Here is a 13977-nt window from a genome sequence, read left to right on the forward strand (position 1 = left end):
CTTTGAGCAGTCTGGGTGGTGGGGGTGGTTTGAGGAAAGTGATGCAAGCCGGGGGAGCCTGGGATTTGGTGTTGTGTGGAAGAAGGGGGAGAGTTATATTGTTGAGGCAGCTTTTATTCTCGAGCACAGCTGTGTTGATGTTCCGGTGAGGGTGGAATTTCTGTTATCCTCTCTTACATCATTACCTCCCGTCTCTCATTCCCTCAACTCATTCCTTCCATCAACCAGCAGGCGTTTTGGACACTACGATACACCTAGAATCTACACTGATTATCGAGTTCACAGGTGTCAAAACTGAACGCTCATACAATTTGGACCATTCGATCAATTCTCTCCTCTTTTAGGACTTCACTTCTCATTCGTTTAATCAATTAATCAAACACCGAAGCAATGGTTACTTGATGTAGATAAATTAATGGCATTCGAAATGGGCAGATACATTGATGGAGATTGTTTTTCTAAATAGGGATATTCTGCATTTGTTGAGACAAATTCTCACGTGCGGAAGGTTTCAGGAGTGGGATGTTAAAATGAGATTTAGGGAAAGGACATTGATCGAAGGAGGGAGAGAATGAAGCTGATTATGTGGCAATGTGTGAGAAGTAAGTGAAAGATTTGGGAGTTAAATGGAGGGAAGGAAATGTAATGTATGGAGCATTTGGGGAGTCAGGGATGGTCAAATACTCCACCTTTGCATAGGTAATAAACAGATGACACCAAACAGGATTAGTTCAGTGAAAATTGGTTTTGATGGTCACTTGGAATGAAGAACCTGCAGTGACGATTACCCACAAATCTGTGTCCCAGATAAACTCAAAGGCAATGAAGTACAGAAAAAGACTTTGGCAAATCTTTCCAAAATATTTTGACTGGACCACAAGTTCAACTTAATGGCATCAAACTTAAAACGGGCCTCAAACTCCTCGCCAGATTAACACACCTCAACCTGGTTTTGGGTTCCTGACCAGCTTCTTACCTGAACTACCAGAGGAAGTTGCAATGGTAAAACAAATTCACCAAGGCATCAGCACAAGCAAAGTGACCTAACTATCGCAAACTATATGATCGATCGGTTTCACCCTTGAGGTACATTACCTTCAGGACCAGAAAATACAGACAAGGCCACTCCCAATGATTGTAGGATTCAACAAGTAAACGAAAACACATGTTTTAGGGCTACACACTTTTTTTTCTTTTTTTTTGTAAGTTTTAAATCTATTTTTTTATCATTATTATTAAATTTTGATACATGAAAATGTACCAGAAAAGAGGACGGTGGGCCAAATTTCAGCTCTCTTGGACATATGGAACCTAGAAAACGAACGAACGGCTCAAAGATTTGAAACGAGACAAACAAACAAAGTTCAGATGAAGTTAAATAAAAGTGTGTAAAAAAAAAAAAAAAAGGAAAGGAAAGGTTCACCCAAATTTATAAACTCGATATTCATTTCCTAACTCATGAAGGCAGGTGGGGGATATCAAGGGATTAATTGGTATTGAGCATTTACAATTAAGTTATTAATTGGTATTGAACATTTACCAATGAAGGGATTGACTGGTATTGATCATCATTTACCAATAAAGGTATTGATTGGTTTTGAACATTTACCAATGAAGGGATTAATTGGTATTTAATATTTACCAATTGATGGATTAATTGGTATTGATCATCATTTACCAATAAAGGTATTGATTTGTATTGAACATTTACCAATTGAGGGATTAATTGGTATTGATCATCATTTACCAATAAAGGTATTGATTGGTGTTGAACATTTACCAATTAAGGGATTAATTGGTATTGAATATTTACCAATTGAGGGATTAATTGGTATTGATCATCATTTACCAATAAAGGTATTGATTGGTTTTGAACATTTACCAATGAAGGGATTAATTGGTATTGAATATTTACCAATTGAGGGATTAATTGGTATTGATCATCATTTACCAATAAAGGTATTGATTTGTATTGAACATTTACCAATTGAGGGATTAATTGGTATTGATCATCATTTACCAATAAAGGTATTGATTGGTGTTGAACATTTACCAATTAAGGGATTAATTGGTATTGAATATTTACCAATTGATGGCTTAATTGGTATTGATCATCACTTACCAATAAAGTTATTGATGGGTATTGAACATTTACCAATTAAGGGATTAATTGGTGTTGATCATTTACCAATTAAGGTATTGATTGGTATTGAGCATTTACTAATAAAGGTATTGATTATGATATAAAATGGCCTGAGAACGTTTTATGCAATTTCTCGAATTGTGATGAGTAATGGCATAATCCTTTGCCCCAACCAGAACAAAGGCCTCTGTCCTCACACTTTGAACAACTAGAGTTGCCCTTTTTTGGGCAACTTTTATCAATAGAAGTTGAATCTTTCATCAATACCCAATGCCCCAAAATGGCTTAGCAAATACAGTACACCTTACCCATTTACTCAAAGGGACAAATGGACACCACAGGGAGCTTACAAGACAAATAACCTATCTGTACAACCCTGCTTGTGCACGCAGTGTGGGTCTGTCATCAGCCCAGTTAGCGATTTGGGTCCAGTCCGGGGGCACAGAGGCTCGGTGCTAGTCTGACTAGTGGCGGTTACCTGTCCCTTCTTTCCAAAGGAACAGAGGGAGTGCACACAGCAGTGACCAGTCAAAGACGGGAAGATTGACTAATAGCAGGCACTGAGGACAGGAATAGACTGGACAACAGTCCCTGAAGACTGGACAGCAGATACCTACACTGGCCGAAGCGTGCAATGACACCAGCACTTGTATAATCCCCATGGGATCTACTGAAGCGCCCATTGGTCAACACAGCCAGAAAAATGTTCTTAAACAGGTATTATTTCTCTCACCTCCCTTTACTGTTCAGGCTGAAGTTCCTCAATGTAGTGTACTGGGCCCTGTGCTTTTTCTGGTCTTCATCAATGATCTCTCCGACTCTCTGGAAAATCCTCTCTATCTCTTTGCTCCACTGTCTGCCGCTGCATTCCTCATCCCTCAGATCAGCAGTCTGCAGCCTCCTCACTCTCTGCAGACCTGGACAAAATCACAGACTGGTCAAACAAGAGGAACATGTCTTTCAATCCTGACAAATCTCACACTCTTACGATGTCTCTCCGAAAAGACCGACTGGACAACCCTCCCATCTACTTTCTGAACAATCCTCTCCAAGAATTTCTGTCGCTCAAGCTTTTGGGTCTCACTATCTGCCATGATCTTTCCTGGGGAAAACCACATTTCAACCTGGCCTCCAAAGCGAGTCGCCGACTGGGCATCCTCCGTCATGCGAAGTCCTTCCTTGGCACACCTGAGCTCCTCACCACATACAAGGCTTTCATCCACAGTGCAATGGAATGCTGCTCTTCCCTCTGGGCTGGTGCTCCTGCCTCACACCTAGCTCGGCTTCACGCTGTTGAAACCAAAAGCTTTCAGAATCATTGGAATCTTCCGCTATGAATCTGATTGCAAGGGCCTTTCTCTCTCTCACCGCAGGCAGGTTGGTGGTCTTTCTGTCTTCTACTGACTCCTCTCCGGCCTTGCTCCCCCAGCTCTGTCTGTGCTCTGTCCCCCAAATATTCCTACAGGTCCCACAAGATCTGCCAGCAACCCTCTTATGGTGAAATTGCGAAAATCAAGACTCTCTGCTCACCTTCACTCCTTCATTCCTCTTTTCTCCCACCTCTGGAACAAACTCCCTCACTCTCTTCAATCCCACTCCTCCCTCCAGGTCTTTAAAACAGCTGTTCACCACCATCTCTTATCCAAAACCTTGATCTTTTCTACCCACGTTAATTCACCGCTGATCCACTTTTTTTAAATCCCAACTTCTTACTTGGAAGTCCGAGCAGTGTCCATGTGTTTTATATCTCTCCCACCCCCCTTCCCATGCCTCCGCCCCCCAAGCCCTCTCCCTTGCACAGATCTCCCGATGTCCCTGTACTCTACTGTTGTACTTGTGTGCCTCTCTCTCTCTTCCCATCTTGTCTTACGCTCCTTTTATTATATGTTTTTTCATGTGTCCGTTTGTTTTTTTGTGATGAATGTTTTAGCTCTTACACGAGCCTCGATCTTGTATCCCCCCAAAAAAACAAAAAAAATGTCCTCTGGCGTCCACTGACCCACAATGGCGTTGTGGGTCACACTCATTGGTCATTCCCGGGAGGAAATACCATAAAAGACCAGATGGACAACAGGGAAGATTCCAGAATGTATGCAGGGGAAAGGCAGAGGGGGTGACAATAACTTTTTTAACAAGTGCTCAACACGTTTTCTCGTTTACTTACACCACAGTTACACTAACACATGCTATGAAATAACTATTCTTATTTATCTCCCATTTTACCCCCGAGACCAGATCAGTAACACTCCCACTCTCTGTAAGACTCGTCCCCAGAGTCTGTGGAAGGGACTGCACCAGTCAGACTTGCAACCTATCAACACACAACACCCCTCATCGTCTAAACCACGTTCAATACATCAAAAAATTCATTTCCGTCATCTAATTGTCAATATTCTTGTTCATTACCCCATGTGACCAGCATAATAATTGTTCAAGTGTCAAAGCTGACCAGCTGGTAGGCAGGCAGGTACTAAACAAGTAGGCAGACATTTGTTATCACAGCTGACAGCAAGTTGGGCAGCTGGCTTAGCTCTAAGCTCGTTCTCGCACTAACTATCTGTCTATCTCTAACCCCATTAGTTATATCCCACTTGTTCTATTCCCTGACTTTAAAAATGTCCAATCTCCTCCCCTCTTGGGGAGGAGCTAGAAGCATAAGTACATGCAGTGACTTAAAAGTTGGAGTGGCCTGACCTCACCTGTCTCACCAGTGTAGTGAGTCTGATTGAGGGGGTGAGCGGAGACCTATTTAAATTAACAATTTAGGACTCGAAGGGTCCTCTCAAAAGCCAATCTCCCTACTCCTCTTCTTTCCATTGGCCACAACATATTGAATGGTGTTAAGGGGGAACATTTCTAATCTACCTGAGTACCGTACTATACAAAAACACTTTATTTTCCTTTACCGTTAACCTCCTCCATTGCGGTTCTAATAACAAATTTCACCCACTGGTTGGCATGTTGGTTACATTTTTTTTAAAGCTCACTAGCTTTCAGACTCTGTTCGGCTGTGAAGTGTGGTAGGAAAATGTGACAAAAAATTGACTTTTGTTGCATCCTCGGGGCCACAACCTTAAATGTAGTGTTTTGGTAAAGAGATGAGTTGCTGAATCCAAAATCATGTGTTTATGATGTCATCATGTATGGATCAGTGCCAGTTTTAATGCACAGCTTTCTGAATACGTACACCGAAAGAGGTCAACGTGCCAAGTCTGGCCTTCGGGCTTTTTCCAAAGCAACACCATGAACTAGATATCTGTGATCGCAAAGCGATCACCAAGGGTAAGCCTCCCCTGGTTTACTCTTGGCGATCGCCCGCAATGACAGTATATTTCGTTCAAACCACCATATGACCTTGACCTTCAACATTTAGGGATAGAGTGTAAATTATGAAAATGTGTCCCCATCTACAATCTATCCAATAAACTCAACTTCATGTAAATCGGAGGAAAATTATTCAAGTTATGATCAAAAAGTTTTTTTTTGGTTAATTAGGTCACAATCTGAAAAAGTAGGTCAAGGACACTAATCAAATATCAGGTGCACAACTTTAGAGAAGGCACACTATAATGATGCAAGAACATCTTGGAAAGCCAAGCAGTTTTTGAGATTCCACATCTTACTATAATTCACCAAATGTCCGTCCGTCCGTTCGAATGTACCGCAAAAACCGCACAACCGATCGCAACGATATTTTTGGTGGGTATTCCTGGGACCCCTGGGAGTAAAATAGGCGATATTTTTTTTCCAAGTTTTCCAATTTTCCAGTTTTTCCAAACACGATGGAATAATATTTACCGATATGAACAGTGATGTGGCTTTTGTTGAAATTCTACAATTACTGTTTATTCTATGTACCAGGAGAGAGTAGATCGACTCCTGACGAACTCTTTCTATATAAACGTGTGGCTCCAAAGTAACATGGCAGCGTGTGCAATGCGACTGAGAAACAGATGTAGCGGCCGCTTCCGTGTTACAGATTCGGCGCACACTCTTCACACATAAACGTGCGACTGAGAAAGACGTGTAGTGGCCGCTTCCGTTTTGCAGAATTCAATCTTTTTTCAAAATGGGCGCCATGTACTGTTTAGATTTTGATGATTTGCATGTGATATGATTCAACGGATGTTTACATGAATCATTTAAAATAAAAAAGCCTTCAATTTCTGATATTTAGCCTTTTCATTTGGGCTTCCCAATTGAAGCCCCGCCCATAGGGCGGGTACCGTTGTTAGTTGACAAAATAGAGCAATGACAAAAAGCGTTTTTCATTTTTCAGACCGCTATTTGACTTTGACCATATTCTTTTTCAGACCACTATTTAAACTTCACCACGTTATTTTTTCAGACCGCCATTTGACCCTGACCTTTAACTCAGAGGGATATGATGTGAATTAAGCATAAATGTGACTTGCCTAAGCTATCTAGAGAGGGCAACCTTGTCTGATCGGACAGACCTTAGTCGAGTTATGGTGAAACATGTTAAAATGTCTATAATTGGGTCATCACCTTAAAATTATGTTAAGGCCAAAAATTATGTCAAACCCTAACACACTTTCCATTCTCATTGATGCAAAAATTTTATTTTGAAAATCCTGGCTTGCTCTGAGAAATAGCTCTGAAATTGAAACAGCTTGGAACTTTGGAATGAAGGAAGAAAAAAATCAAACAGAAATACGTTTATCCTAAATAATCCTAAATAATCAAACCTAATACCACGTTTTGTACTCCAAGGGTTTAAGAAACTCTGTGGTACCATTACAAATTGGGGGTAGTAATTGTTGAAAAAACCCCTTCAACAACTATAAGCCTTCCCCTATGGCCTATGCTAAAGCGATAAAGGGAGCGTTACTTATGTGGATGGCCGAGATGAAAGGGATGAAAATTCACAGATATCTTCATCCCTTGTGTCCCGTGGGGAAAATGAGTTCCCTCGTGTCCCGTCGGGAGAATGCTTTCCCTCATGTCCCATGGGGATAATGATTTCCCTCGTGTCCCATGGGGAGAATTGTTTCTTCTTGTCCCGTGGAGAGAATGCTTTCCCTCGTGTCCTGTCGGGAGAATGCTTTCCCTCGTGTCCCGTCGGGAGAATGCTTTCCCTCGTGTCCCGTCGGGAGAATGCTTTCCCTCATGTCCCATGGGGATAATGATTTCCCTCATGTCCCATGGGGATAATTGTTTCTTCTTGTCCCGTGGAGAGAATGCTTTCCCTCGTGTCCTGTCGGGAGAATGCTTTCCCTTGTGTCCCGTCGGGAGAATGCTTTCCCTCGTGTCCCGTCGGGAGAATGCTTTCCCTCATGTCCCGTAAGGAGAATGCTTTCCCTCGTGTCCCATCGGAAGAATGCTATCCCTCGTATCCCGTCGGGAGAATGCTTTCCCTCGTGTCCCGTCGGGAGAATGCTTTCCCTCATGTCCCATGGGGATAATGATTTCCCTCGTGTCCCATGGGGAGAATTGTTTCTTCTTGTCCCGTGGAGAGAATGCTTTCCCTCGTGTCCTGTCGGGAGAATGCTTTCCCTTGTGTCCCGTCGGGAGAATGCTTTCCCTTGTGTCCCGTTGGGAGAATGCTTTCCCTCTTGTCCCATCAGGAGAATGCTTTCCCTCGTGTCCCATCGGAAGAATGCTATCCCTCGTATCCCGTCGGGAGAATGCTTTCCCTCGTGTCCCGTAAGGAGAATGCTTTCCCTCGTGTCCCATCGGAAGAATGCTATCCCTCGTATCCCGTCGGGACAATGCTTTCCCTCGTGTCCCGTCGGGAGAATGCTTTCCTTCGTGTACCATCAAGAGAATGCTCCCCCTCGTATCCGATCAGGAGAATGCTTTCCCTCGTGTCCCGTCAGGAGAATGCTCCCCCTCGTATCCGATCAGGAGAATGCTTTCCCTCGTGTCCCATCAGGAGAATGCTTTCCCTTGTGTCCCGTCAGGAGAATGCTCCCCCTCGTATCCGATCAGGAGAATGCTTTCCCTCGTGTCCCGTCAGGAGAATGCTCCCCCTCGTATCCGATCAGGAGAATGCTTTCCCTCGTGTCCCGTCAGGAGAATGCTTTCCCTCATGTCCCATCAGGAGAATGCTTTCCCTCGTGTCCCATCAGGAGAATGCTTTCCCTCGTGTCCCGTCAGGAGAATGCTTTCCCTCATATCCGATCAGGAGAATGCATTCCCTCATGTCCCATCAGGAGAATGCTTTCCCTCGTGTCCCGTCAGGAGAATGCTCCCCCTCGTATCCGATTAGGAGAATGCTTTCCCTCGTATCCCTTCGAGAGAATGCTTTCCTTCGTGTCCCGTCAGGAGAATGCTCCCCCTCGTATCCGATTAGGAGAATGCTTTCCCTCATGTCCCATCAGGAGAATGCTTTCCCTCGTGTCCCGTCAGGAGAATGCTCCCCCTCGTATCCGATTAGGAGAATGCTTTCCCTCGTGTCCCTTCGAGAGAATGCTTTCTCTCATGTTCCTTCAGAAGAATGCTTTCCCTCATGTCCCGTCAGGAGAATGCTTTCCCTCGTATCCGATCAGGAGAATGCTTTCCCTCATGTCCCGTCAGGAGAATGCTTTCCCTCGTGTCCCGTCAGGAGAATGCTCCCCCTCGTATCCGATTAGGAGAATGCTTTCCCTCGTATCCCTTCGAGAGAATGCTCCCCCTCGTATCTGATCAGGAGAATGCTTTCCCTCGTGTCCCGTCAGGAGAATGCTCCCCCTCGTGTCCCGTCAGGAGAATGCTCCCCCTCGTATCTGATCAGGAGAATGCTTTCCCTCGTGTCCCGTCAGGAGAATGCTCCCCCTCGTGTCCCGTCAGGAGAATGCTTTCCCTCGTATCCGATCAGGAGAATGCTTTCCCTCATGTCCCATCAGGAGAATGCTTTCCCTCGTGTCCCGTCAGGAGAATGCTCCCCCTCGTATCTGATCAGGAGAATGCTTTCCCTCGTGTCCCGTCAGGAGAATGCTCCCCCTCGTATCCGATTAGGAGAATGCTTTCCCTCGTGTCCCTTCGAGAGAATGCTTTCCCTCATGTTCCTTCAGAAGAATGCTTTCCCTCATGTCCCTTCGGGAGAATGCTTTCCCTCGTGTCCCTTCGAGAGAATGCTTTCCCTCATGTTCCTTCAGAAAAATCCTTTCCCTCATGTCCCATCAGGAGAATGCTTTCCCTCGTGTCCCGTCAGGAGAATGCTCCCCCCTCGTATCCGATCAGGAGAATGCTCCCCCCTCGTATCCGATCAGGAGAATGCTCCCCCTCGTATCTGATCAGGAGAATGCTTTCCCTCGTGTCCCGTCAGGAGAATGCTCCCCCTCGTGTCCCGTCAGGAGAATGCTTTCCCTCGTATCCGATCAGGAGAATGCTCCCCCTCATGTCCCATCAGGAGAATGCTTTCCCTCGTGTCCCGTCAGGAGAATGCTCCCCCTCGTGTCCCGTCAGGAGAATGCTTTCCCTCGTATCCGATCAGGAGAATGCTTTCCCTCATGTCCCATCAGGAGAATGCTCCCCCTCGTATCTGATCAGGAGAATGCTTTCCCTCGTGTCCCTTCGAGAGAATGCTTTCCCTCATGTTCCTTCAGAAAAATCCTTTCCCTCATGTCCCATCAGGAGAATGCTTTCCCTCGTGTCCCGTCAGGAGAATGCTCCCCCCTCGTATCCGATCAGGAGAATGCTCCCCCCTCGTATCCGATCAGGAGAATGCTCCCCCTCGTATCTGATCAGGAGAATGCTTTCCCTCGTGTCCCGTCAGGAGAATGCTCCCCCTCGTGTCCCGTCAGGAGAATGCTTTCCCTCGTATCCGATCAGGAGAATGCTCCCCCTCATGTCCCATCAGGAGAATGCTTTCCCTCGTGTCCCGTCAGGAGAATGCTCCCCCTCGTGTCCCGTCAGGAGAATGCTTTCCCTCGTATCCGATCAGGAGAATGCTTTCCCTCATGTCCCGTCAGGAGAATGCTCCCCCTCGTATCTGATCAGGAGAATGCTTTCCCTCGTGTCCCGTCAGGAGAATGCTCCCCCTCGTGTCCCGTCAGGAGAATGCTTTCCCTCGTATCCGATCAGGAGAATGCTTTCCCTCGTGTCCCGTCAGGAGAATGCTCCCCCTCGTATCTGATCAGGAGAATGCTTTCCCTCGTGTCCCATCAGGAGAATGCTCCCCCTCGTATCCGATTAGGAGAATGCTTTCCCTCGTGTCCCTTCGAGAGAATGCTTTCCCTCATGTTCCTTCAGAAGAATGCTTTCCCTTGTGTCCCGTCAGGAGAATGCTCCCCCTCGTATCTGATCAGGAGAATGCTTTCCCTCGTGTCCCTTCGAGAGAATGCTTTCCCTCATGTTCCTTCAGAAGAATGCTTTCCCTTGTGTCCCGTCAGGAGAATGCTCCCCCTCGTATCTGATCAGGAGAATGCTTTCCCTCGTGTCCCTTCGAGAGAATGCTTTCCCTCATGTTCCTTCAGAAGAATGCTTTCCCTCATGTTCCTTCAGAAGAATGCTTTCCCTCATGTCCCTTCGGGAGAATGCTTTCCCTCATGTTCCTTCAGAAGAATGCTTTCCCTCATGTTCCTTCAGAAGAATGCTTTCCCTCATGTCCCTTCGGGAGAATGCTCCCCCTCGTGTCCCGTCAGGAGAATGCTTTCCCTCGTATCCGATCAGGAGAATGCTTTCCTTCATGTCCCATCAGGAGAATGCTTTCCCTCATGTTCCTTCAGAAGAATGCTTTCCCTCGTGTCCCGTCAAGAGAATGCTCCCCCTCGTATCTGATCAGGAGAATGCTCCCCTCATATCCGATTAGGAGAATGCTTTCCCTCGTGTCCCTTCGAGAGAATGCTTTCCCTCATGTTCCTTCAGAAGAATGCTTTCCCTCATGTCCCTTCGGGAGAATGCTTTCCCTCGTGTCCCTTCGGGAGAATGCTTTCCCTCGTGTCCCTTCGAGAGAATGCTTTCCCTCATGTTCCTTCAGAAAAATCCTTTCCCTCATGTCCCATCAGGAGAATGCTTTCCCTCGTATCCGATCAGGAGAATGCTTTCCCTCGTATCCGATCAGGAGAATGCTCCCCCTCGTATCCGATCAGGAGAATGCTTTCCCTCGTGTCCCTTCGAGAGAATGCTTTCCCTCATGTTCCTTCAGAAGAATGCTTTCCCTCGTGTCCCATCGACATAATGATGTCCCTCGTGTCCCTTCGAGAGAATGCTTTCCCGCATGTCCCTTCGGGAGAATGAGTGGGGAGAATGGCGTGTGAAATGGTGAAAGAGTGGTGAAGCCGCCCGTGTTAACGAGGTTTCAATGGGTAATTAAATCTTGAGGTCTGATTTTCTGCATTTAGAACTTAGTGTGTGGTATGTTCAGAAAAGTTCAAAAAGGTCGTTTTTTTTTGACTGGATCAAACATTCGAAAGATGAGACATGATTATAAAATACAATGTTCTTATGAATGGATGTTTGTAAACCAGGGACTTCCTGTACTGTATTGTAATGTACAATACAGAATACATTATATAAACAAGAAAAAGAGCAATCGGAGATTGAAAACCCTCGCCAGGATGTATTTTCAGTGGTTTTTAAGGCTTTTGTGTTAAAACAAATATGGCGGCGGAACCACGTGACCGATGACGTCATCATTATTTTTTGCTCCACTAATTTATTCCTACATTATGCTCAAGAAATTTCATCTGGAATCGAATGACGTTTTGTACTTGTCAAATTATGACGTCATAATGGAGGCACCTATGACATCATCATTAACATATTTTATTTCCCATGGAGAGTTCTTTACAATGAGCCATGTCTCAATTTTTTGTATTCAGCGCTTTCGGAGATATAGAGGTGCAAAAGTTTTTGGTTTTTCCAAGATGGCGGCCGAGCCACGTGACCTATGGCGTCATAATTATCATTTAAAAATTATACCGGTGGAGTTGCTCCTATAATAATAATAATAATGCATTTATTTTATATAGCGCTTTTCAGGAAGCCCAAAGACGCTTAAATGGTGAAAATTTCCTGTCAATCGGACCAATGGTTGCAGAGAAAATCATTTATTTGGTGCGGACAAACAGACAAACAAAGAAACAAACAAACAAACAAACAAACAAACGGACTCAAATGCAATACCCTCTCCTCTGGCGAGGGTAACAAGAAAGAGCAATCAGAGTTTGCAAACCCTTAAAATACTGTTTTTAGTGGTTTTTAAGGCTTTTGTATTAACAAAAATATGGCGGCCGAACCACGTTACCGATGACGTCATCATTGTTTTTCTTTTCCTCCAATTTATCCCAAGATGACACTCAGGAAATGTCATCTTGATCAGATGATGTTTTGTACTTTTGTAGAGAAAAGTATATTTATTCTGTGCGGACAAACAAACAGACAGACAGACAAACAAATGGTCTCAAATTCAATACCCTCTACTCTGGCAAGGGTAACAAGAAAGAGCAGTCAAATATTGCAGACCACCTTTCAGACCTTGTTTTTTATTTTTTGTGGTGTTTATTGATGACATATATGTATGTTCAATCCAATATGGCTGCCGAACCACGTGACCGATGACGTCTTCAATTTAATTCTCCCACAATTTTTGTGTAGGTCACGCTCCAGAAATTTCAAACTGATCAGATTAAGCGTTCTACTTGTCTAATTATGAAGTCATAATGAAGGCACCGATGACATAATCACGAATATATGTTGTTCGCCATGGGGAGTACTTGACAACGAGCTATGCCAGGCTGATCAGTTTACGTTTTGTAGCCCACAGATCTGCATACAGGTGTTTATCAAAATCGAATCGGCTTGTTCTTGTTACCTACCATCTCATCCACCAAGTTTTGTCATAATCCGTCCACAACTTTTTGAAAGATCATGCTATGTGTCGTTTTTGGCCCTATATCTCAATTGTTAAGAATCACTTAAAATTTTCTTATGTTCCTGTATCCGGATCTGGATCTTTAGCAAAAGTTTGTCAGTTTGTCCTTGTCACAGACCCAACCGTTCAACCAAGTTTCGTCCAAATCCGTACATAACTTTATGAGATATCCTGCTCACAGACAGACAGAGAGATGAAAAATCACTCATGGAGTGACACGTGGCAAAACAGAACAAAGTAGAGTGGCACTCAGTAGAGCATCCTTTTGACCCCAAAAATAATTAGTGGTTGAATTCAGTGATCTGATATGCAAATCTTCTTCAAATTTTAAGTTAAATGGATGAAAATTGACAATTTTAGAAATTTGGCCCATGTTGACCTTTTGGCCTATGTTGACCTCAAAGATAGTTGGTAGTTGGTTTCAGTAAGCTGATACGCAAATTCTATTCAGATTTCAAGTCAATCGGATGAAAATTGAGGATTTTAAAAATTCGAAAAAAGTGGTTGACCTTTGGTCTATGTTGACCTTGTGACCTATGTTGATCTAAAAAAAATTGTTGGTGGTTGAATTCAGTTCGCTGATATGAAAATCATATTCAAATTTTAAGTTAATTGGATGAAAATTGAGGATTTTAGGGTTTTATAAATGTTTGTTGACCTTTTGGCCTATGTTGACCTCAAAGATAGTTGGTAGTTGGTTTCAGTAAGGTGATATGCAAATCCTATTCAAATTTCAAGTCAATCTGATGAAAATTGAGGATTTTAGAAATTTGAAAAAAGTGGTTAACCGTTGACCTATTATATGTTGATCTTTTGACCTCAAAAATATATAGGATTTTGTCGGACCATGAACTCCACCATTTGGTGAAGTTTCATGAAGATCCGTTTAAAATTGTGACCTGTAGGCAAGTATAAGTGAGTGGACAGACAAACACACAAACCGGAGTGATCAACATACTTGGCAAAAAAAATAAAATAATTTGCCAAGTAACAAACAAAACAGTGGTGAAAACAT

The sequence above is a fragment of the Myxine glutinosa genome, chromosome 14 (assembly GCF_964187855.1).
Source record: "Myxine glutinosa chromosome 14, kmMyxGlut1.1, whole genome shotgun sequence".
In the NCBI taxonomy this organism is placed as follows: Eukaryota; Metazoa; Chordata; class Myxini; order Myxiniformes; family Myxinidae; genus Myxine; species Myxine glutinosa.